Below are 24,350 nucleotides of genomic sequence, written 5' to 3'. Positions count from 1 at the left end.
TTTATTATCTCTGCCTTCTCATAAGAATGCAACCTATATGAAAGCATGGACTTTGTTCTGTTCATTGTCATATCCTAAGCAACTAGACCAGTGCCTGGCATATAGTGAGTACTCAAAAAATATTTACTGAATGAATGAATGAAAGCTCATGACAATTTTGCTGTAAAGATAGAAGATACAAAAGGACTTGGAAACAAAAAATAAACAAACAAAACAAAACAAAACAAAAAGGACTTGGGAAAGTTGAAAGTAAAACACAAATATAAGATATTCCTAGTGCAAACAAGATGAATACATACATATATGAAAATATAAATATTCTTTGCTTGGCAAATGGAAGTTTATTTTTTTTTACCATCATAGTTTTGGAATAACATGGTTCATTATATTCAATATGGGCTAGATACCAGGCTAGGAAAGAATGTCTACAAATATGATGAAAACATGATTCTTAGCCTCAATGACCTTACAACCTAAAGAGAGGGTCAAGTCTTTAAAGTGCTTGTTGGAATACAAATCAGAAGAAATAACTGTCCAACAGAAATGTAAATAATGTTTGTGAAAGCCCCCCAGAAAAAGAGAAATAATAATAATTTCTAGGATTTATATATGAGATCTCCGAAGAAAGTTGTGTTTTCATTTTTCCTGGTTTTCTGACATAGAAGGGAGTTTCCGTTCTTAAAGTTGCTTATAAACCAATAAGAAGAAACCACTAATGGAAAATACTGAAAGAAATCACAAATATTAACAAATATACATTTAGTACATAATTAATTTAGATAGCATAGACTAAGAAAAGTAGCAAAGCACAATGGTTAAGGGTATGGAGTCCAATAAAACCAGAAAGCTTGGGTTCAAATCCTGGCTCCACCGCTTGCTAGTTTAAACTCTATGTGCCATAGTTTCCTCATTTGAAAAATGGGGATAATCATCACCTTATTAGGTAGATGTGAGGGTGAAATGAGTTAATGTATTTAAAATACTTAGATTTGTGCCTGGCACATGTTAAGTGTTATATAAATGTCTGTTAACAAAAACAAAACAGATAAGGTTAATTACAGATGTGCACATTCACATTTCTAATGTCCTTAGGGAGTTTTTTCAATTCTGTAGCAACTATGGCAAATCTATACAAAGCTCTACTTCTCTGAAGGTAATTTCATGGAAAAGTAGAGGATGATATACTTTATTTTTTTCATCAGTAGACACAGTATTGGTTTATGGGTCAAATAATAAAGAAGCAAATGAAAAAGAAACAGAGGAAACTTTCTTAGCCTATTTTATCTAAAACATATTCTTTTATTGGGATTTAAAAAAATTGCTCTAGCATCTAGTAATAGTGAAGTAGTTATATCAGACTAATCCTCCCATGATGACAATGATAAATTGTGGATAAAATATAAAAGAAAACTCAAGGCTGACATGGGAGAGGACTCCCAGGGATGAATACAGACCTCACACTGTGGGATCAACAACTCCATCCTGACCAAATGGAGGAAAAGAAGTGTAATTAATAAAGTATCAGTGGCAGAGAGAGTTCAAATAAAATCAAGAGACTACTCTGGAGGTTGCTCTTACGCAAGCTTCAGGTAGACATTGCTACCTATCATAACCTGCCAACTCCCAACCAAGACCATTCCAGCCAATCCTAAAGAACACCTAGGGCAATATATAAGATTTCACATGGGTTCCAGGCACCAGAGTAACTTCCCAGAAACCTACAATTTCCAGATGGGTCTCTGGTTTAGGTAAATCCTGAAATCTAGCTCAGCCTCTCCAGAACATCAGATAGTTCCACCTTCCTACTCCATATTAGTGACAGACCCTTCCAATATCAAAAATTTAGAATTGCCATAGCCCAAACAACCCCAATGAGAGGTATGGAAAGATCAAAGGTGATGGTGGAATTATACATAGAAGATAGGACTTAACAAATGAATATGTATGCTGAATCATTAAATTGATATCTCTTTTAGTCTCCAATATTTTAGAGCAGTGTAAAGTAAAAACCTAAAATTGTGAAATTGTAACCCATGTCAAAGTCTGAAATATGTTCTACAACTAATTGTGGTGCTGTGCTTAGAAATTTATAGCTTTTCTGTATATATGTGATTGCTCACAAAAAAGAAGAGGAAAAAAGTATATTATGATGATAAAAAAGTATTTAAGCCTGCTAGCCTCCTATATTCTGGAACAGCTAGAGGGAAAAATATGGGAAGAACATACGGTTGCCCATGACAAACTCTGGGCTCTATTCTGTAAACGACTTTTTAAAGCATGCTTTGAAAACTATTGCTTTTTTCATTTCTTTGCTTTGTATATATGTTATACTATACAATAAAAAAAAGTTTAAAAAAAAAAACAAAACTGAAGGCACAGAAGAGCCACCAAAAGTAGGGAGAAATTTGAGGGTATTTGATTTTTGAAAGAAAGGAACTGCATGCTTGAGATCTACAATTATCTGACTTTTCCTCTGAAGGCATCCCACAATCCGAATGGAAGAAAGAGGATAAAGCTCAAGCAGAAAGTCACAACTGTATTGGCCCACAGAGTCAGAGGACTAAACTGAGTCTACTAGAATAGTCAGAAATGAAAATCTCAGTAAAGAGGGAGCCACAGAATAGAGAACCACAAAATCTATATATACACTCCTCAAATCTTCAGGTGACCCATGTACCTGAACTACAAGGAACTGAGGGAACAGCTGGAAGGCTGAAAAAAATAAGACAGAGATTTCAGCAGCCACTCATTACAGGGAAGAATTTGGAGTCTGAGTTTTCCCAAATTAGAGGGGTTTGGTAAACACCTCAGGCATTTCTCTGAAATCATGATAGGGCCACACCTTAGGATATCACAGCATATCTCAGGACTAAGGAATTTTCCCTAGAACCAGACCAAAACAAAATAGCTCTTCCTAAAAAAGCTGAAATCAAGCTGCTGTAAAACATCAGGGTAATTCACCAGTAATTTAACAGTCTGCTTTCTTTTCAGAGGAAGATAACAGAAACCAGCGTTTCTACAAGGTATCAATTACAACGTCTTATATAATTTAAAAATCACTTGACATGGAAATAAACAGAAAAATGTGATGCATACTAAAGAGAAAAATTAGTAAAAATATACCACAAATGACCCAGATATTGAAATTAGCAAAGACTTTAAAATAACCATGATAAATATGTTAAAGAATCTTGAGGGGAAAAAAGCTGATACAATTGGTGAAAGACTGGAAGTTTCAGAATAGATTTGAAAACTGGAATAAAGGACCAAATGGAAATCTTGTAACTTAAAAATGGAATATATGAAATAAAAATTCATTGGATAGAATAATCAATAAATTGGACACTACAGAACTAAGGATCAGCAAACTTGAAGATAGGTCAATAAAAAGCATTCAAACTAAAGAACAAAGATAAAAATTTTGGGAAAAAATTAACAGTACCTCAATAACACAGGTGTAACTGGATTCCCAGAAGAAGAGAGAATGGGGAAGAAAAAAATACTTGAAGAACTTCAGGTCAAAAACATTTGCCAAATTACCTCTCTCTCCAGCCAACACAACAAGCAAACTCACCACCCTCCCCCTGTCTACGTGGGACATGACTCCCAGGGGTGTGGACCTTCCTGGCAATGTGGAACAGAAATCCTAGAATGAGCTGAGACTCAGCATCAAGGGATTGAGAAAACCTTCTCCACCAAAAGGGAGAAGAATGAAATGAGACAAAGTGTCAATGGCTGAGAAATTCCAAACAGAGTCAAGAGATTATCCTGGAGGTTTTTCTTACACATTAAATAGATATCACCTGGCTTCCTGGTCAAGATGGCAGCTTAACAATGTGCACATTTTAGTTCATCCTCCAGAACAACTACTAAATAACCAGAAACAGTACAGAACAGCTCCTGGGGCTACGTCAGTGACCAGACACACAGCGTACCCCAGTCTGGACCAGCTGGACCAGCTGCGAGCACCCTCCAGAACCGTGAGTTCCCAAAGCTGCGGTGGCCAGCGCCCCTCCCCCACAGGCCGCTTCCCAGAGGGGAAAGGAAAGGACTTTACCAGCAGCAGGAACTGGGCACAATCAAACGCCAATTGTGGAACTAATTAACAAATTCTGACTACTAAAAATAGGCCCCCAGCTAGGAGAACCTGGTGGAGGTTGCTCATTTTTGCCCTGGTGCCAAGGGGGCAGGGCTGATGGAAAAAGGGGAAAAAAAAAAAAAAAAAGAAGGAAACAGAGGTTTTTGTGGCTGTGTATCTACAAAGGCTTGACTGCCTTTGGATATAGCAGCAGGACTTCTCAGGCTGCAACTGCCCCAGGCATAGGCAGAAGTGAGCTCATTTGGGGGCTTGTCTGGAGCCTGTGCCTTCCCCAGGGGAGGGGTGAAACCCAACTCAGGTGGAATCCCCCACTCAAGGAATTCAGACCCCAGGGCTTGGTAATTTGAAGCCATTAAAATAAGCCTACAACCTCTCCTCTGTCTCCACCACGCCCCCAGCAGGGAGAATCTGCCAAAGTTAAAGGTACTGCATCATCTTACGCTGGTGGGACCTGCAGGCAGACAAGCGCCACATACTGGGCAGGATAAGAAAAACAGAGTCCAGAGACTTCACAGAAAGTCTTTCAACCTGCTGGGTCTCACCCTCAGGGAAAACTAATGCAGGTGACTCTTTCCTCCTGACAGGAGGCCAGTCAGTCTGGGAAAATCCGACTGGGGTCTATAATACCTAAGTAGACCCTCCTAAAGGTGGGGGGGAAAGGCACCATACAAGCAGGGCAAGAAACAAGAAAACAAGAACTGAAAAATTCTCCTCTGTTAAACAAAACTTAAGCTAGAGGACCAGATAAAGCTGAACTGAATGTCAAAGAGCAGATAGACAACAAATTCATCCAGCAAGAGAACCCTAGGTAAAAGAAGTGAAAGCAATCTCCAGAATAAACTAATTAAGATAATTAAATGCCTAGACACCAGCAAAAAATAACAAATCACACAAGGAAAATTGAAGATATGGCCCAGTCAAAGGAACAAACCAACAATTCAAATGACATATAGAAGCTGAAACAATTAATTCAGAATATACAAACAGACATGGAAGACCTCATCAAAAACTAAATCAATGAATTGAGGGAGGATATAAAGAAGGCAAGAAATGAACAAAAAGAAGAAATCAAAAGTCTGAAAAAACAAATCACAGAACTTGTGAGAATGAAAGGCACAGTAGAAGAGATGAAAAAAACAATGGAAACCTACAATGGTTGATTTCAAGAGGCAGAAGATAGTATTAGTGAACTGGAGGATGGGACATCTGAAATCCAACAAGCAAAAGAAAATATAGGGAAAAGAATGGAAAAATATGAGCAGGAATTCAGGGAATTGAATGACAACATGAAGCACATGAATATACATGTTGTGGGTGTCCCAGAAGGAGAAGAGAAAGGAAAAGGAGGAGAAAAACTAATGGAAGAAATTATTGAAAATTTCTCAACTATTATGAAAGACTTAAAATTACAGATCCAAGATGTGCAGCATACTCCAAAAAGAATAGATCCAAATAGACGTCCTCCAAGACACTTACTAATCAGAATGTCAGAGGTCAAAGAGAAAGAGATAATCTTGAAAGTAGCAAGAGAAAGGTAATCCATCACATACAAGGGAAGCCCAATAAGACTATGCATAGATTTCTCAGCAGAAACCATGGGGGTGAAAAGACAGGGGGATGATATCTTTAAGTGACTAAAAGGGAAAAACTGCCAACCAAGAACTTTTATCCAGCAAAATTGTCTTTCAGAAATGGGGGGGAAAGTAAAACATTTTCAGATGAAAAAATCATTGAGAGAATTTGTGACCAAGACACCAGCTCTGCAAGAAATATTAAAGGGAGCACCAGAGACAGATAGGAAAAGACAGGAGAGACAGGTGTGCAAAAAGTGTAGAAATGAAGACTATTAGTAAAGGTAAAAAGAAGAAAAATTAGATCTGACATATAAAATACAAAAGGCAAAAAGGTAGAAGAAAGTACTGCCTTTAGAGTAATAACACTAAATGTTAATGGATTAAACTTCTCAATCAAAAGAAATAAATTGGCAGAATGGATTTAAAAACAGGACCCATCTATATGCTGTCTACAGGAAATGCATCCTAGACCCAAGGATAAACGTAGGTTGAAAGTGAAAGGTTGGGAAAAGATATTTCACACAAATAACAATCAGAAAAAAACAGGAGTAGCTATACTAATATCCAACAAATTAGACTTCAAATGTAAAACAGTTAAAAGAGACAAAGAAAGACACTATTTATTAATAAAAGGAATAATTCAACAAGAAGACATAACAATCATAAAAATTTATGCACCAAGCCAGAATGCTCCAAAATACATGAGGCAAACACTGAAAAGAGAAATAGACACATCTACCATAATAGTTGGAGACTTCAACTTCCCACTCTCATCAATAGACAGAATATCTAGACTGAGGATCAATAAAGAAACAGAGAATTTGAATAATACAATAAATGAGCTTGACTTAACATTTATACAACATTACACCCCACAACAGCAGGATACAACTGTTTCTCAAGGGCTCATGGATCATTTTCAATGACAGAACATATTCTGGGTCACAAAGAAAGTCTCAATAAATTTAAAAAGATTGAAATCATACAAAACACTTTCTCAGCTCATAAAGGAATGAAGTTGGAAATCAATAATACGCAGAGTGCCATAAAATCCATAAATATATGGAGGCTCAACAAAACACTCTTAAACAACCAGTGGGTCAAGGAAGAAATTACAAGAGAAATCAGTAAATATCTTGAGGCAAATAAAAATGAAAACACAGCATATCAAAATTTATGGGATGCAGCAAAGGCAGTGCTTAGAGGGAAATTTATGACCCTAAATGCTCATATCAAAAAGAAGAGCAAAAATCAAGGAATTAACTGTTCACTTGGAAGAATCAGAGAAAGAACAGCAAACTAACCTCATAGCAAGCAAAAGGAAAGAAATAATGAAGATTAGAGAAGAAATAAATGAAATTGAGAACATGAAAACAATTGAGAAAATCAACAAAACCACAAGTTGGTTCTGTGAGAAAATCAGACTGATGGACCCATAGCAAGGTTGATAAAAAGAAGAAGAGAGAGGATGCAAATAAATAAAATCAGAAATGAAGAGTGTGGAGAGCCGCCTCCCGGGTCGGGCCTAGTGGACACGCCGCAGCCTGCCCTAGAGTTCCCCCCGCCCATCGAGTGAGCCAAGATGGCGCCCGCATCCTGCCTCCGCGTATGACGTACGCGCCCGCCTGCCCTGTCTACCAATCACCCTTGTATACGTGGCGTTAGCCCATTGGGTTTGGATTTTGTATATAAAGGCGTTACCCGGACGGGGAGGGGAGACGACCCGCAGGGAGCCGTACCTGACGGCCGCATAGAGGTTGCTCCCCGTGGGGTATTTTAGCCCGCGCGGAACCTGTTACAAAGAATGCAAGCTTAGCTCCAGTAAAAGTCTGTGCTCACAACCGCCGCGTGTTCCGGACTCGTGTCTTCACCAAGGTTAGTCTGTCTGCGTCTATCTCTCTCTCTCTCTCCGGCCCGGCTCTCGCCGGTTGGGCCTCCTGGTGTGTCGGTCTGCCGAACAGCTGAGGCGTCGTGCGGTCCCGAGGCCAGTTCCTTTTCTTTCTGGGTCAGCGTTTCCTTTCGGAGCGCAGCGCCTCTACCTGTGTCCTCCGCGCGGCTCGCCGCCCTGGGGCCCATGGTGGGTCCTGCCGGACGTCTGCAGGCGGGGTCGGGCCGGAGACCCGCTGCCTGGAGCGGACCGGAGGCCGCCGGGCGGGAGGAGCGCGGCGCCTGGGCCCGTCGACCCGGGAGCTCTTCGTTGCACCAGCGAGGCAAGGCACGGGACGGCAGCCAGGCCCTGAGCTGAGTGAGAAGTCGCGGACAAGTGGTGGCCCGTACGGGGAATCTCTTCGCTCGACCTGCTGGTGAGGACGCGCTTCTGGAGTTCACGGTAGTCTTTTCGCGCCTGATCACCGCGGAAAGGTGAGTGCCGCTTGTTACGCGAGAGCTAAGGGCCGCGGGTTTTCAGGTAGCCCCGGTGACTCGGGAGAGCTCCCCGAGTGGTTAGAAGACAGCGCCGACTGCAATCATGGGGCAGTCAGAAAGTTCGCCTCTGTTAGCTCCGCTAAGAACCCTCTTGAAACAGCGGGGTATCTCAGTTAAGAAACGTTCCCTCCTACAAAAATCTTTCTAACCTGTCTTTGCCTTTTCAGTACAATTGCAGTGACCCAGGGAGAAAACCATGACATGTTCCTCTGGGGCCTGTGGCATCATCCTCCGACGCTGGCCCCATTCTCTGCTGGGTCTCCCGCCTCTCCTGTGCTCTTCACTCGTACTCAGTCTTTAAGTCTCTATCATTTGCCGTTGACTTCAAATATTTCATCTATGACCTTTAATGAATCCTTCCCCCTTACTGACGATACGCTGATCCTTTCCTTTGCTAATCTCTCTGTGAGTAATTGTTCCTGCCAAGACAACACAAGCAATGTCTGTGCAACCGGTTGCGATCAGGTGACTTATGGAGTCTTGCTGGAATTCCTTAACACCTCAGACAGTTTGCAACAGTCCTGTGAGGGATTGCTTAGTAAGAATCAAACAAAAAGATGCCTCAAGTTTTCTGGTTTTAGACCAACAGTCTGCAACTGTTCTCGAGATCCAGATGCCCCGCAGCCTCCTCTCCCCTCCTGCGGGCATGATCTGCCCAAGGTAATTACTATGCAGGAGTTCTTCTGGCACCGCGGTATGTCCGTGATACGGCCGTTTCTATTGAGTGAGGATTGGTGGCTCTGGTCGGTGCGCCCTCACTTGCGTAATTTTACTGCAATAAACAAAGCACCTAACGGAAGTGAGTGGAGCACCTTAAACCAATGTCGAGAACCACTGGTCAACCCTTTAACCTCTCGTGTCCAAACCTTTGCTCAGCACATGACCTGTAACCCCTTAGGGGCATGCTTAGATTTGCGCTATTTTATGCTCCTAAACAGCACCCTGTCCAACACCTCATCAGAGGCCGGACATAACAGTACCAACTGCTCCCTCTCGGCAGTTGAGGGAACACACGATAATACTAATTGTTCTTTTCAGCTGCACCGGGAGGTTTGTGCGCTCCCCCCTTTTGCCTTCCTAGCCTCTTCGAAAGCAGATTTCAACTGTTCCGCTGATCCCTGCGTCCTGTCCGAGTGTTAGAACGGGTTCCCTCCCTATGCCATTCTAGTGTACCGCCCCAGCTATGTGTGGATTCCCATCAATACGACTGACTGGGTAGGCCCTGTCAGTCAAGTTGTGTCGATAAATGCATTTCCATTCTCTAGTCACAGGTCACCAAGAAGCATAAAAAGTTGGCTGAGGAACACCATCGGGATGACAGCCTTCTTGTTTGTCCCGGCGGTGGGACAAGCGGTGCTTCAGGCCTGGACAACAGATCAGCTCACCCTAACGATGGAGACAGTCAATACCTTGGCCAACATTACCCGAGACGCGCTACTACATCACAGTCGAATGCTGGACTTAAATTCCCAAGCTATTCTAAAGCTCCAGCAGGAGATAGAAGAACTTGGACAAGAAGTAGATGGACTCTGGAGAGTACTTCAACAAACATGTGACACCCGATGGCTCTTCATGATTGGCTCAAAAACACCTACCTCCCAAACTTTACCAATCTTTCCCGACAGGTGGAATCAGGACTTCAGGAACTAGGGAATGTCAAATTAACCCCTGTTAGCTTTGATTTCTCCTCTATAGCTACGACTGTAAAAAGCTTATGGGACCAGGTCACCTCATGGTTCTCCTGGCCCAACTTGACCACTTGGATTCTTTTTTGCTGTGGGGTTGTTAGTGGGATTGCTCATTGTTAAGTGCTTGTTAGAACGTCTATTCCGGACGCAGCAGCAATTGCGTGTCGCTACGATGCTAGCTATGTCACTCGCCCCTGAAGAGACTGGCAACAACCGCAACGCTGCCCGGCCGCTCAGGGCGGGACACTCGAAAGCAAAAGCTGCAGCGAAGCCCATGGCTATGTCCCGGGTATAAAAGGCGGCACCAGTAGTCACAATTTTGGTCATAAGCGGATCTCTAGGCAGAGTCACGGTCCTGGCCAGGCTAGACTCAAGCCATTGCACAGAGATGCTTAATGACACCCTCGACTCTGGTTGCCGCTCTCCTGCCCCCCTACATAACCCAGTTGCGAGGCGAAGCACTGCAGGAAGAGTCACGTGGTTTCCAGCTCACGGGCTCTCCGGTCTCTATATGAGGTGAGCATTCTGGTCGGTGCCAGAGGTTCAGCTGCAAGATGGCTGGAGCCTAGTCCAGACTCCCCAAAGCACCAAATCATGTAGTGGGCCTCTCAGGCTCATGGGAGCACACTCATCAATGGAGACACTGGGTCAAAATGAATAAAAAAGGGGGAGATGTGGAGAGCCGCCTCCCGGGTCGGGCCTAGTGGACACGCCGCAGCCTGCCCTAGAGTTCCCCCCGCCCATCGAGTGAGCCAAGATGGCGCCCGCATCCTGCCTCCGCGTATGACGTACGCGCCCGCCTGCCCTGTCTACCAATCACCCTTGTATACGTGGCGTTAGCCCATTGGGTTTGGATTTTGTATATAAAGGCGTTACCCGGACGGGGAGGGGAGACGACCCGCAGGGAGCCGTACCTGACGGCCGCATAGAGGTTGCTCCCCCGTGGGGTATTTTAGCCCGCGCGGAACCTGTTACAAAGAATGCAAGCTTAGCTCCAGTAAAAGTCTGTGCTCACAACCGCCGCGTGTTCCGGACTCGTGTCTTCACCAAGGTTAGTCTGTCTGCGTCTATCTCTCTCTCTCTCTCCGGCCCGGCTCTCGCCGGTTGGGCCTCCTGGTGTGTCGGTCTGCCGAACAGCTGAGGCGTCGTGCGGTCCCGAGGCCAGTTCCTTTTCTTTCTGGGTCAGCGTTTCCTTTCGGAGCGCAGCGCCTCTACCTGTGTCCTCCGCGCGGCTCGCCGCCCTGGGGCCCATGGTGGGTCCTGCCGGACGTCTGCAGGCGGGGTCGGGCCGGAGACCCGCTGCCTGGAGCGGACCGGAGGCCGCCGGGCGGGAGGAGCGCGGCGCCTGGGCCCGTCGACCCGGGAGCTCTTCGTTGCACCAGCGAGGCAAGGCACGGGACGGCAGCCAGGCCCTGAGCTGAGTGAGAAGTCGCGGACAAGTGGTGGCCCGTACGGGGAATCTCTTCGCTCGACCTGCTGGTGAGGACGCGCTTCTGGAGTTCACGGTAGTCTTTTCGCGCCTGATCACCGCGGAAAGGTGAGTGCCGCTTGTTACGCGAGAGCTAAGGGCCGCGGGTTTTCAGGTAGCCCCGGTGACTCGGGAGAGCTCCCCGAGTGGTTAGAAGACAGCGCCGACTGCAATCATGGGGCAGTCAGAAAGTTCGCCTCTGTTAGCTCCGCTAAGAACCCTCTTGAAACAGCGGGGTATCTCAGTTAAGAAACGTTCCCTCCTACAAAAATCTTTCTAACCTGTCTTTGCCTTTTCAGTACAATTGCAGTGACCCAGGGAGAAAACCATGACATGTTCCTCTGGGGCCTGTGGCATCATCCTCCGACGCTGGCCCCATTCTCTGCTGGGTCTCCCGCCTCTCCTGTGCTCTTCACTCGTACTCAGTCTTTAAGTCTCTATCATTTGCCGTTGACTTCAAATATTTCATCTATGACCTTTAATGAATCCTTCCCCCTTACTGACGATACGCTGATCCTTTCCTTTGCTAATCTCTCTGTGAGTAATTGTTCCTGCCAAGACAACACAAGCAATGTCTGTGCAACCGGTTGCGATCAGGTGACTTATGGAGTCTTGCTGGAATTCCTTAACACCTCAGACAGTTTGCAACAGTCCTGTGAGGGATTGCTTAGTAAGAATCAAACAAAAAGATGCCTCAAGTTTTCTGGTTTTAGACCAACAGTCTGCAACTGTTCTCGAGATCCAGATGCCCCGCAGCCTCCTCTCCCCTCCTGCGGGCATGATCTGCCCAAGGTAATTACTATGCAGGAGTTCTTCTGGCACCGCGGTATGTCCGTGATACGGCCGTTTCTATTGAGTGAGGATTGGTGGCTCTGGTCGGTGCGCCCTCACTTGCGTAATTTTACTGCAATAAACAAAGCACCTAACGGAAGTGAGTGGAGCACCTTAAACCAATGTCGAGAACCACTGGTCAACCCTTTAACCTCTCGTGTCCAAACCTTTGCTCAGCACATGACCTGTAACCCCTTAGGGGCATGCTTAGATTTGCGCTATTTTATGCTCCTAAACAGCACCCTGTCCAACACCTCATCAGAGGCCGGACATAACAGTACCAACTGCTCCCTCTCGGCAGTTGAGGGAACACACGATAATACTAATTGTTCTTTTCAGCTGCACCGGGAGGTTTGTGCGCTCCCCCCTTTTGCCTTCCTAGCCTCTTCGAAAGCAGATTTCAACTGTTCCGCTGATCCCTGCGTCCTGTCCGAGTGTTAGAACGGGTTCCCTCCCTATGCCATTCTAGTGTACCGCCCCAGCTATGTGTGGATTCCCATCAATACGACTGACTGGGTAGGCCCTGTCAGTCAAGTTGTGTCGATAAATGCATTTCCATTCTCTAGTCACAGGTCACCAAGAAGCATAAAAAGTTGGCTGAGGAACACCATCGGGATGACAGCCTTCTTGTTTGTCCCGGCGGTGGGACAAGCGGTGCTTCAGGCCTGGACAACAGATCAGCTCACCCTAACGATGGAGACAGTCAATACCTTGGCCAACATTACCCGAGACGCGCTACTACATCACAGTCGAATGCTGGACTTAAATTCCCAAGCTATTCTAAAGCTCCAGCAGGAGATAGAAGAACTTGGACAAGAAGTAGATGGACTCTGGAGAGTACTTCAACAAACATGTGACACCCGATGGCTCTTCATGATTGGCTCAAAAACACCTACCTCCCAAACTTTACCAATCTTTCCCGACAGGTGGAATCAGGACTTCAGGAACTAGGGAATGTCAAATTAACCCCTGTTAGCTTTGATTTCTCCTCTATAGCTACGACTGTAAAAAGCTTATGGGACCAGGTCACCTCATGGTTCTCCTGGCCCAACTTGACCACTTGGATTCTTTTTTGCTGTGGGGTTGTTAGTGGGATTGCTCATTGTTAAGTGCTTGTTAGAACGTCTATTCCGGACGCAGCAGCAATTGCGTGTCGCTACGATGCTAGCTATGTCACTCGCCCCTGAAGAGACTGGCAACAACCGCAACGCTGCCCGGCCGCTCAGGGCGGGACACTCGAAAGCAAAAGCTGCAGCGAAGCCCATGGCTATGTCCCGGGTATAAAAGGCGGCACCAGTAGTCACAATTTTGGTCATAAGCGGATCTCTAGGCAGAGTCACGGTCCTGGCCAGGCTAGACTCAAGCCATTGCACAGAGATGCTTAATGACACCCTCGACTCTGGTTGCCGCTCTCCTGCCCCCCTACATAACCCAGTTGCGAGGCGAAGCACTGCAGGAAGAGTCACGTGGTTTCCAGCTCACGGGCTCTCCGGTCTCTATATGAGGTGAGCATTCTGGTCGGTGCCAGAGGTTCAGCTGCAAGATGGCTGGAGCCTAGTCCAGACTCCCCAAAGCACCAAATCATGTAGTGGGCCTCTCAGGCTCATGGGAGCACACTCATCAATGGAGACACTGGGTCAAAATGAATAAAAAAGGGGGAGATGTGGAGAGCCGCCTCCCGGGTCGGGCCTAGTGGACACGCCGCAGCCTGCCCTAGAGTTCCCCCCGCCCATCGAGTGAGCCAAGATGGCGCCCGCATCCTGCCTCCGCGTATGACGTACGCGCCCGCCTGCCCTGTCTACCAATCACCCTTGTATACGTGGCGTTAGCCCATTGGGTTTGGATTTTGTATATAAAGGCGTTACCCGGACGGGGAGGGGAGACGACCCACAGGGAGCCGTACCTGACGGCCGCATAGAGGTTGCTCCCCCGTGGGGTATTTTAGCCCGCGCGGAACCTGTTACAAAGAATGCAAGCTTAGCTCCAGTAAAAGTCTGTGCTCACAACCGCCGCGTGTTCCGGACTCGTGTCTTCACCAAGGTTAGTCTGTCTGCGTCTATCTCTCTCTCTCTCTCCGGCCCGGCTCTCGCCGGTTGGGCCTCCTGGTGTGTCGGTCTGCCGAACAGCTGAGGCGTCGTGCGGTCCCGAGGCCAGTTCCTTTTCTTTCTGGGTCAGCGTTTCCTTTCGGAGCGCAGCGCCTCTACCTGTGTCCTCCGCGCGGCTCGCCGCCCTGGGGCCCATGGTGGGTCCTGCCGGACGTCTGCAGGCGGGGTCGGGCCGGAGACCCGCTGCCTGGAGCGGACCGGAGGCCGCCGGGCTGGAGGAGCGCGGCGCCTGGGCCCGTCGACCCGGGAGCTCTTCGTTGCACCAGCGAGGCAAGGCACGGGACGGCAGCCAGGCCCTGAGCTGAGTGAGAAGTCGCGGACAGAAGAGGAGACAAAACTACTGACCCCACAGAAATAAAGGAGGTAATAAGAGGATACTACAAAAACTCATGCTAATAAACTTGACAATGTAGATGAAATGGACAATATCTAGAAAGTTATGAACAACTAACATTGACTTGAGAAGAAACAGACAACCTCAGCAAACCAATCACAAGTAAAGAAATTGGATTAGTTATTAAGAAACTCCCCAAAAAGAAAAGTCCTGGACCAGATGGCTTCACATGTGAATTCTACTAAACATTCAAGAAAGAATTATTACCAATCCTGCTCAAACCTCAAAAAAATTAAAGAGGAGGGAAGGTGTTCTAGTTTGTTAGCTGCCAGAATGCAACACACCAGAGACAGATTGGCTTTTAATAAAAAGGGGATTTATTTCGTTAGTTCTTCAGAGGAAAGGCAGCTACCTTTCAACTGAGGTTCTTTCTTACATGGGAAGGCACAGGGCAGGCTCTGCTGGCCTTCTCTCCAGGCCTCTGGGTTCCAACAACTTTCCCCGGGTGATTTCTTTCTGCACCTCCAAAGGCCTGGGTTGAGCTGCGAGTGCTGAGATGAGGTATGCTGAACTGCTTGGGCTGTGCTATGTTGCATTCTCTCATTTAAGCACCAGCCAATTAAGTCAAACATCATTCATTGCAGCAGGCACAGCTCCTAGCTGACTGCAGATGTAATCAGCAACAGGTGAGGTTCACGTACCATTGGCTTATGTCCACAGCAGCAGAACTAGGTGCCTTCATCTGGCCAAGTTGACAACTGAATCTAACTACCACAGAACACTACCTAACTCATTCTGTGATGCCAACATCGCCCTCATACCAAACCCAGACAAAGGTATTACAAGAAAATAAAACTACAGACCAACTCTCTAATGAATATAGATGCAAAAATCCTCAATAAAATTCTTGCAAATCAAATCCAGCAGCATATTAAAAGAATTATAACCATGACCAAGTAGGATTCATCCCAGGTGCACAAGGATGGTTCAACATAATAAAATCAATTAATGTAACACACCATTTCAACAAATCAAAGCAGAAAAACCACATGATCATCTTGATTGATGCAGAAAAGGCATTTGACAAAATTCAACATCCTTTCCTGTGGAAAACACTTCAAAGCATAGGCATACAAGGGAACTTCCTCAACATGATAAAGGGAATAAAAAATATAGGAAAAGCCCACAGCTAACATCATCTTCAATGGGGAAAAACTGAAAACTTTCCCCCTGAGATCAGGAACAAGACAACGATGTCCATTATCATCATTGTTATTCAACATTGTGTTGGAAGTTTTATCAGAGCAATTAGACAAGAAAAAGAAACACAAGGCATCAAAATTGGAAAGGAAGAAGTAAAACTCTCACTGCTTGCAGGTGATATACTATATGTCAAAAACCAAAAAAAATCCACAGCAAAACTACTAGAGCTAATAAATGAGTACAGCAAAGTCACAGGTTACAAGATCAACACTCAAAAATCTGTTGTGTTTCTATATGCTAGTAATGAACAATCTGTGGGGGAAATCAAGAAAAAAAATCCATTTACAATTGCAACCAAAAGAATAAAATATTTAGGAATAAATTTAACTAAAGAGACAAAAGACCTATACAAAGAAAACTACAAGAAATTGCTGAAAGAAATCACAAAAGACCTAAATAAATGGAAGAACATATCATGGTCATGGATTGGAAGACTAAATACAGTGAAGACGTCAATTCTACCTAAATTGATTTACAGATTCAACGCAATACCAATTAAAATCCCCAAAAACTTACTTTTCAGAAATAGAAAAACCAATAATCAAATTTATCTGGAAGGGCAGGGTGCCCTGAATAGCTAAAAATATCCTGAGAAAGAAAAATGAAGTCAGAGGTCTCATGCTACCCGACTTTAAAGCATTCTGTGAAGCTACAGTGGTAAAAACAGCATGGTACTGGCATAAAGATAGATATACTGACCAACAGAATCGAATAGAGTGTTCAGTATAGACGCTCTCATCTATGGACAACTGATCTTCGATAAGGCAGTCAAGCCAACTCACCTTGGACAGAACAGTCTCTTCAATAAATGGTGCCTAGAGAACTGGATATCCACATACAAAAGAATAAAACAGGATCCATATCTCACACCCTATACAAAAATTAATTCAAAATGGATCAAAAAGCTAAATATTATATCTAAGACCATAAAACTTTTAGAAGAAAATGCAGGGAAATATCTTATAAATACCACAATAGGAGGCAGTTTCCTAGACCTTACACCCAAAGCACAAGCATTGAAGAAAGAAAGAAAGAAATGGGAACTCCTCAAAATTAAACACTTTTGTGCATCAAAGAACTTTGTCAAGAAAGTAAAAAGACAGCCTACACAATGGGAGACAATATTTGGAAACGATACATCAGATAAAGGTCTAGTATCCAGAATAAAGAGATTGTTAAACTCAACAACAAAAAGATAAGACAACCCAATTACAAAATGGGCAAAAGATATGAATGGACACTTCTCAGAAGAGGAAATAAAATGGCTAAAAGGCTTATGAAAAGATGCTCAACTTCACTGGCTATTAAGGAAATGCAAATCAAAACCACAATGAGATATCAACTTACACCCACCAGAATGGCCATTATCAATAAAACAGAAAACAACAAATGCTGGAGAAGATGTGGAGAAATAGGCACATTTATCCAACTGTTGGTAGGAATGTAAAATGGAACAACCACTGTGGAAGGCAATTTGGAAGTTCCATAGGAAGCTAAGTACAGAACTGCCGTATGACCTCACAATACAATTGCTAGGTATCTATTCAGAGGACATGAGGGCAAGGACACAAATGGACATTTGCACAACAATGTTTATTACCACATTATTTACAACTGACAAGGGATGGAAACAGCCAAAAGTCTATCAGCAGACAAGTGGATAAACAAGCTATGGTATATACATACGATGGAATATTATGCAGCTATAAGACAGAATAAGGTTATGAACTATGTAACAACATGGATGGACCTTAAGGACATTATGCTGAGTGAGATTAGCCAGAAACAAAAGGACAAATACTGTATGATCTCACTGATATAAACTAACATTAGTGAATGAACTTGGAGAATTTCAGTTAAGAATAGAGACCATCAGGAGATAGAAATAGGGTAGATATTGGGTAAGTGGAGCTGAAAGGATACAGATTGTGCAACAGGGCTGATTGTAAAAGTTCAGAAATGGATAGCACAATACTACCTAACTGTAATACAATAATGTTAGAACACTGAATGAAGCTGAATGTGAGAATGATAGAGGGAGGAGGCCTGGGGGCACAAATGAAATCAGAAGGAAAGATAGACAATAAAGACTGAGATGGTATAATCTAGGAATACCTAGAGTGTATAATGATAGTGAATAAATGTACAAATTTTAAAATGTTTCTGCATGAGGAAGAATAAAGGAATGTCAATAACTGCAGGGTGTTGAAAATATATGGTAATTCATATTTTAAAGCTTTAACTTATGTGTGAGACTAAAGCAAAAAAAAATGTTTAATTGGTACCAAATTTGTATTTTGACTAGTGCATTTCCTAATATAACGTATGTGGACAGTTTAATTGAAGACCATAAGTACATGGAACCTTGAAGACCATAAGTACATGGAACCTTGAGTATGGCATAAGATTTTGTAGATTTGTCCAGAGTGATGCCCTGATAAACTCCAGAGTAATTTGAACAGCGAATAAAAAGGTATTTGCAAAGTCCCCTTGGGGTAATGGCAAGAAAGGGGGAAAATTCAACTTCCCCAAGTGGAGAATTCCTGTTATTTTCACAAGCAGTAAGGCCAACCAAAGCAATAGCCTGAGCCCTCAATCTTGGGGTTTGTTCATATGAAATCTAACCCCCCAAAGGATAGACTAAGCCTACTTAAAATTAGGCCTTAGAGTCACCCCCAGAGATCCTCTTTTGTTGCTCAGTTTGTGTCCTCTCTCTCTCAGCCAACATGACAGGCAAACTCACTGCCCTCCCCCTCTAGACATGGGGCATGACTACCAGAGGTGCGGACCTTCCTGGCAACGTGGGACAAAAATCCTAGAATGAACTGGGACTCAGCATCAAGGGATTAAGAAAACCTTCTCGACCAAAAGGGTGAAGAGCAAAAGGAGACAAAATAAAGTGCCAATGGTTGAGAGATTCCAAACAGAGTCATGACGTTATCCTGATGGTTATTCTTACGCATTACATAGATATCACCTTTTTAGTTAAGGTGTAATGGAGAGGCTGGAGGAAACTGTTTGAAAATGTAGAGCTGTGTTCCAGTAGCCATGTTTCTTGAAGATGATTGTATAATGATATAGCTTTCACAGTGTGACTGTGTGATTGTGAACCCCTTGTGTCTGATGCTCCTTTTATCTACCTTATCAACAGATGAGTAAAACATATGGATTAGAAATAAATAAATAATAGGGGGAACAAATGTTAAAATAAATTTAGTAGATTGAAATGCTGGTGATCAGTGAGGGGGAGGGGGATGGAGTATGTTATGTAGGAATTTTTTTCTTTTTTCTTTTTATTTCTTTTTCTGGATTGATGAAAATGTACTGAGAGGTGATCAAGGTGATGAATATATAACTACGTGATGATAACGTGAGTTATTATTTATATACCATTAATGGAATGATCATATTGTAAGAATGTTTGTGATTATATGTTGTCATGTTTAAAACAAATTTAAAAATTAAAAAAAATAAAATCTAATCAACTTGAACTTCTGGAAAGTTCCCAGAGACTAGTATCCCCATGTAAAGATTTAACTAAACATGGAACCAGTTAGCCATTTCAGGGCAAGTCAGGAGTAGAAATGCAGTTACCTGGAAAGGATCTATAGAATGAGATCTGTAGGAACAGATTTACTGTCAGCTTGGACTAAAAGGGACAGAAAAGGGAAAGGCTGAAGGAAAAATGACTTCAAAGTCAGAACCATGGAAGCTAGGTCTGGAGTGAAGACACCTCCAGGCTGGAGAGCAGATCCACCAGTGTATGTGGAAATGGTGAATATGCTCTAAAGTCTGCAATGGGTAGGACTTTGCCCCATTAAGGAAGAGTGACACCACTTCAGGGTTCTCAGATACCTGGGATATTTCAGAGACTCTGGCCGCCCCAGTCTTCAGGAAGAGTGCTGCCACCCCAGTCTTCAGAAAGGGTGGAGCATATTCCCTGGGGAATGGGGAGAGTTTGGCTACCACCTCACTATTCTGAAGGGTTTAAGCCTGTGCTCCAGAGATCACAGAGAGTCTGGTCATCACCCTAATGCTTAATGAGGGTAAAGCCAGGAATACGTCCATCACCCCAATGTTTGGAGATGTTGGAGCCATCACCCCAGTGTTTGGAGAGAATGAGGCAGACTGTGCGAGCCCTTGGAATGTGTGGAGCTACTGCTCTATCAAGCTCCAAGGATAAAATATCATTCTATAGATGACTTTCATATCTTGAAATCTAATGAAGTTTACCCTGCAGGGTTTCGGATTGCTTGGGAGCAGTGACCCCTACTTTATTTCCAATTTCTCCCTATGGCAATGAGAATTTTTATCCTATGACTGTCCCTCCTTTGTATACTGGAAGCAGATAACTTATTCTAAGTTTCGCAGGTCCATGCTGGAGGGGAACTGTGTTCCAGGACAGACCACATTTACAACCAATTTTGATGAGACTTTGTACTTAATATCGTTACTGAACTGATTTAAATCTTTCATGATCTTGTGATGGAATTAACATACTTTACATATGGAAAGAGTGTGTCTTTTTGGGTTCAGAGGGTAAGAGTGTGGTGATTTGAAACTGTATAAGACCCAGAAAGACTAATCCATTCCTATGGTATGGACCTATTTTAAGTAGGCTGTTTTGGTGAGTAGGATCTTAACTCAAGTTGAGATGTGACCCACCTTATTCAGGGTAAGTCTTAATCCTCTTACTGGAGTCTTTTACCAAAGGATAAAAGCAGAGGGAAGAATGGGGGGGGAAAGCCCCAGAGAAGCTTAGAGAGTAGGACATACAGAAGATAAGAGAAATGGAAGCTAAAAGAGAGAAATGCACAGAAGCTCAGAGCATAAGCCACTGAAGCCAGAAGTTGGCAGCAATGGAACCCAGGAGAGAAGGAAGAGACCAGCAGATGCAACATGTTCGTTCCATGTGAAAGAGGACCTAAGAATGACAGTAGCCTGTCTTCAGAGTCCAGGTATCATCCTGCTGATGCCTTGACATTTTCATAACCTCAGAATTCTAAACTTGTAAGTTAATAAATCCCAGTTGTGAAAACTGAAAAAAAAAAAAGAATGAGTAAAGGGAGGATAAAAGAAGACATTGGTCAAACCAAAAAAAGAACTTGAAAGTTTGAGAAAACAAATTACAGAACTTATGGGAATGAAAGGGACAATAAAAGAGATAAAAAAAAAAAAATGGAAACCTACAACAATAGATCTGAAGAGGGAGAAGAAAGGATTAGTGAACTAGAGGACTATATATCTGAAATTCAACACATGCAAAAAAAAAATAGGGAAAAGCATGGAAAAATACGATCAGAGTCTCAGAAAATTGAATGACAACATGAAGCACATGAATATATATGTTGTGGGCATCCCAGAAGGAGAAGAGAAGGGAAAATAAGGAGAAAGACTATTGGAGGACATAATCACTGAAAATTTCCATCTCTCAGAAAGACATAAAATTACAGATCCAAGACATGCAGTGTTTCTCAAACAGAATAGATCCAGATAGACATATTCCAAGACACTTATTAATCAGACTGTCAAATGCCAAAGACAAAGAGAAAATTTTGAAAGCATCAAGAAAAAAGCAATCCATCACATACAAGGGAAGTTCAGTAAGACTATGTATGGATTTCTCAGCAGAAACCATGGAAACAAGAAGGCAGTGATATGATATCTTAAAGATTCTAAAAGGGAAAAACTGCCGACCAAGAATTCTATGCCCAGCAAAACAGTCCTTCAGAAATGAGGGGGAGATTAAAATATTTTCAGACAAACAATTACTGAGACAATTTGTGACTAAGAGATCAGCTATGAAAGAAATATTAAGGGAGTACTACAGGCAGATGGGAAAAGGCAGGAGAGAGAGGTCTGGAGAATAGTGTAGAAATAAAGACAATCAGTAAAGGTAAAAAGAGAAAAAATAAAAATAAATAAAGAAAATTTTAAAAAGAGAAAAAAATTAGATACAACACATAAAATCCAGAAGTTAAAATAGTAGAAAAAAATACTACTTTTACAGTAATAACTGCTAATGGCTTAACTCCCCAATCAAAAGACACAGATTGGCAAAATGGATTTAAAAATTTGGACCCATCTACATGATGTAAACAGAAAACTCACTTTAGATCCTAGGACAAAAATAGGTTGAAAGTGAAAGACTGGAAAAAGACATTTCATGCAAATAATCAGAAAAGAGCAGGAGTAGCTACACTAATATCTGAGAAATTAGACTTCACATGCAAAACAATTAAAAGAGACAAAGTTTGATATCTGAGGTTCCAAGTAGGCAGCTTAATGAGGTGTGGAATTTAGTTTGTCCTCCAAAGCAGCTAGTAAATAGCCAGGAACAGTACAAAACAACTGCTGAGACCACACCAGTGACTGGACACATAATGTACACCAGTCTGGACAAGTTGGACCAGCTGCAATCCCACAGAACCATGAGTCCCCCAAGCCGTGGAGACCGGCACCCCTCCCCCACAGGCTGTTTCCCAGAGGGGAAAGGAAAGAGACTTTACTAGCAGCAGGGATGAGCTCAACCAAGCTGCAATTGTGGAATTAATTAAATTCTGACTACTAAAAATAGGCCCCCAGCTCAGCTAAACTGCAAATAAAATCAAAGTTACTAATTTTTGCCCCAGTGCAGGGGGTTCAGGGCTGACAGAAAAAAAAAGGACAGAGAGGTTTTTTTTGGATTGGACAGCACAAATTACTTGAAAATGTCTGGACCCCCCAAAAAAAGAGGGAGCACATAGGACCTGGAGATTATAGAGCAACGTACCAATTTAAGCTCTTGATTGACAAACCTAGGAATAGGGGTTCCTGCTCTGAAAAGGCTTTTTTCTTTTCTTTTGCTGTGTTTCTACTGTTTAAGTGTTCTTTAGATACAACTGCATCGCTTCTCAGGCTCCAACTGCCCCAGGCAAGGGCAGAATTAAGCTTGTCTGAGTGACAAAGAGGCTGGTCAAATGAAAGGAGGTAATGCCCTGGAGGCTGTGACTTCCCCAGGAGAGTGGTGGGGCCCAGCTCAGGTGGAACAGAACAGTCTCTTCGATAAATGGTGCCTAGAGAACTGGATATCCACATGCAAAAGAATAAAATAGGATCCATATCTCATATGCTATACAAAAATTAACTCAAAATGGACCAAAGACCTAAATATTAGTTAAGACCATAAAATTTTTAGAAGAAAATGTAGGGAAATCTCTTACAAAACTTGTAATAGGTTGTTTCCTAGACTTTACACCCAAAGCACGAGCACTGAAGAAAGAAATAGATAAATGGGAACTCCTCAAAATTAAACACTTCTGTGCATCAAAGAAATTTGTCAAGAAAGTAAAAAGACAGCCTATACAATGGGAGACAATATTTGGAAATGACCTATCAGATAAGGGTCTAGTATCCAGAATATATAAAGAGATTTTATATATTCAACTCAGCAACAAAAAGACAACCTAATTACAAAATGGACAAAAGACACGAACAGACATTTCTCAGAAGAGGAAATACAAATGGCTAAAAGGCTCATGAAAAGATGCCCAACTTCACTGGCTATTAGGGAAATGCAAATCAAAACCACAATGAGATGTCATCTCACACCCACCAGAATGGTCATTATCAATAAAACAGAAAACGACAAGTGCTGGAGAGGATGCAGAGTAACTTATTCGCTGTTGGGGGGAATGTAAAATGGGACAACCATTTTGGTGGAAGGCAATTTGGCAATTCCTCAGGAAGCTAAGTATAGAACTGCCGTATGATCTGGCAATACTATTGCTAGATATCTATTCAGAGAACATGAGAACAAGGACATAAACAGACATTTGCATACCAGTTTTTATAGCAGCATAATTTACAATTGCCAGGAGATGGAAACAGTCCAAATGTCCATCAACAGATGAGTGGCTAAACAAGCTGTGGTATATACATATGATGGAATATTATGCAGCTGTAAGACAGAATAAAGTCATGAATCATGTAACAACATGGATGGACCTTAAAGACGTTATGCTGAGTGACATTAGCAAGAAACACAAGGACAAATACTGTATGGTGTTACTGATATGAACTAACATTAATGAATGAACTTGGAGAATTTCAGTTAAGGACAGAAGTCATCAGGAGATAGAAATAGGGTAGATATTGAGTAATTGGAGCTGAAGGGATACAGATTGCGCAACAGGGCTGATTGTAAAAATTCAGAAATGGATAGCACAATACTACCCGATTGTAGCACAATAATGTAAGTACACTGAATGAAGGTGAATATGAGGATAGAGGGAGGAAGGCTGGGGGTACAAAAGAAACCATAAGGAAAGATAGACAATAAAGACTGTGATGGTATAATTTAGGAATGCCTATTGTGTACAATGATAGTGACTAAATGTACAAATTAAAAAATGTTTTTGCACGAGGAAAAACAAAGGAATGTCAATATTGCAGGGTGATGAAAATAGATGGTCATTCATATTTTTTAAACTCCAACTTCTTTGTAAGACTAGCAAAAAATGTTAATTTGGTACAAAATTTATATTTTGACTAGTGCATTTCCTAATATAATTTATATGGACAGG

The 24,350-nt window shown here is 42.9% G+C and overlaps 1 protein-coding gene and 1 long non-coding RNA gene across 11 annotated transcripts in view; one reads left to right on the top strand and one right to left on the bottom strand.

The window, feature by feature from the left end:
• Positions 1-24,350, bottom strand: part of XKR9 (XK related 9) — a 512,237-nt gene that overhangs the window by 464,778 nt on the left and 23,109 nt on the right. The window contains exon 1 of one of the 10 annotated variants that reach the window (XM_077166979.1): positions 17,134-17,476. The exons of 8 other annotated variants lie outside the window; for them this stretch is intronic. The gene's annotated coding sequence lies outside the window, so the exon portion shown is untranslated. Of the gene's footprint in view, positions 1-17,133; positions 17,477-24,350 lie in introns of those variants that run through there. One more of the 10 variants, XM_077166978.1, reaches the window with a different exon arrangement.
• On the top strand, positions 17,332-18,705 carry LOC143688726 (uncharacterized). Its single transcript, XR_013178254.1, has 3 exons — positions 17,332-17,460; positions 18,092-18,259; positions 18,508-18,705. It is a non-coding gene; the product is annotated as an uncharacterized LOC143688726 (long non-coding RNA).

Source organism: Tamandua tetradactyla, chromosome 6, assembly GCF_023851605.1.
Source record: "Tamandua tetradactyla isolate mTamTet1 chromosome 6, mTamTet1.pri, whole genome shotgun sequence".
Taxonomy (NCBI): Eukaryota; Metazoa; Chordata; class Mammalia; order Pilosa; family Myrmecophagidae; genus Tamandua; species Tamandua tetradactyla.
The sequence above is the reverse complement of the archived record's forward strand: the minus strand, read 5'-3'. Positions and strand labels throughout refer to the sequence as shown.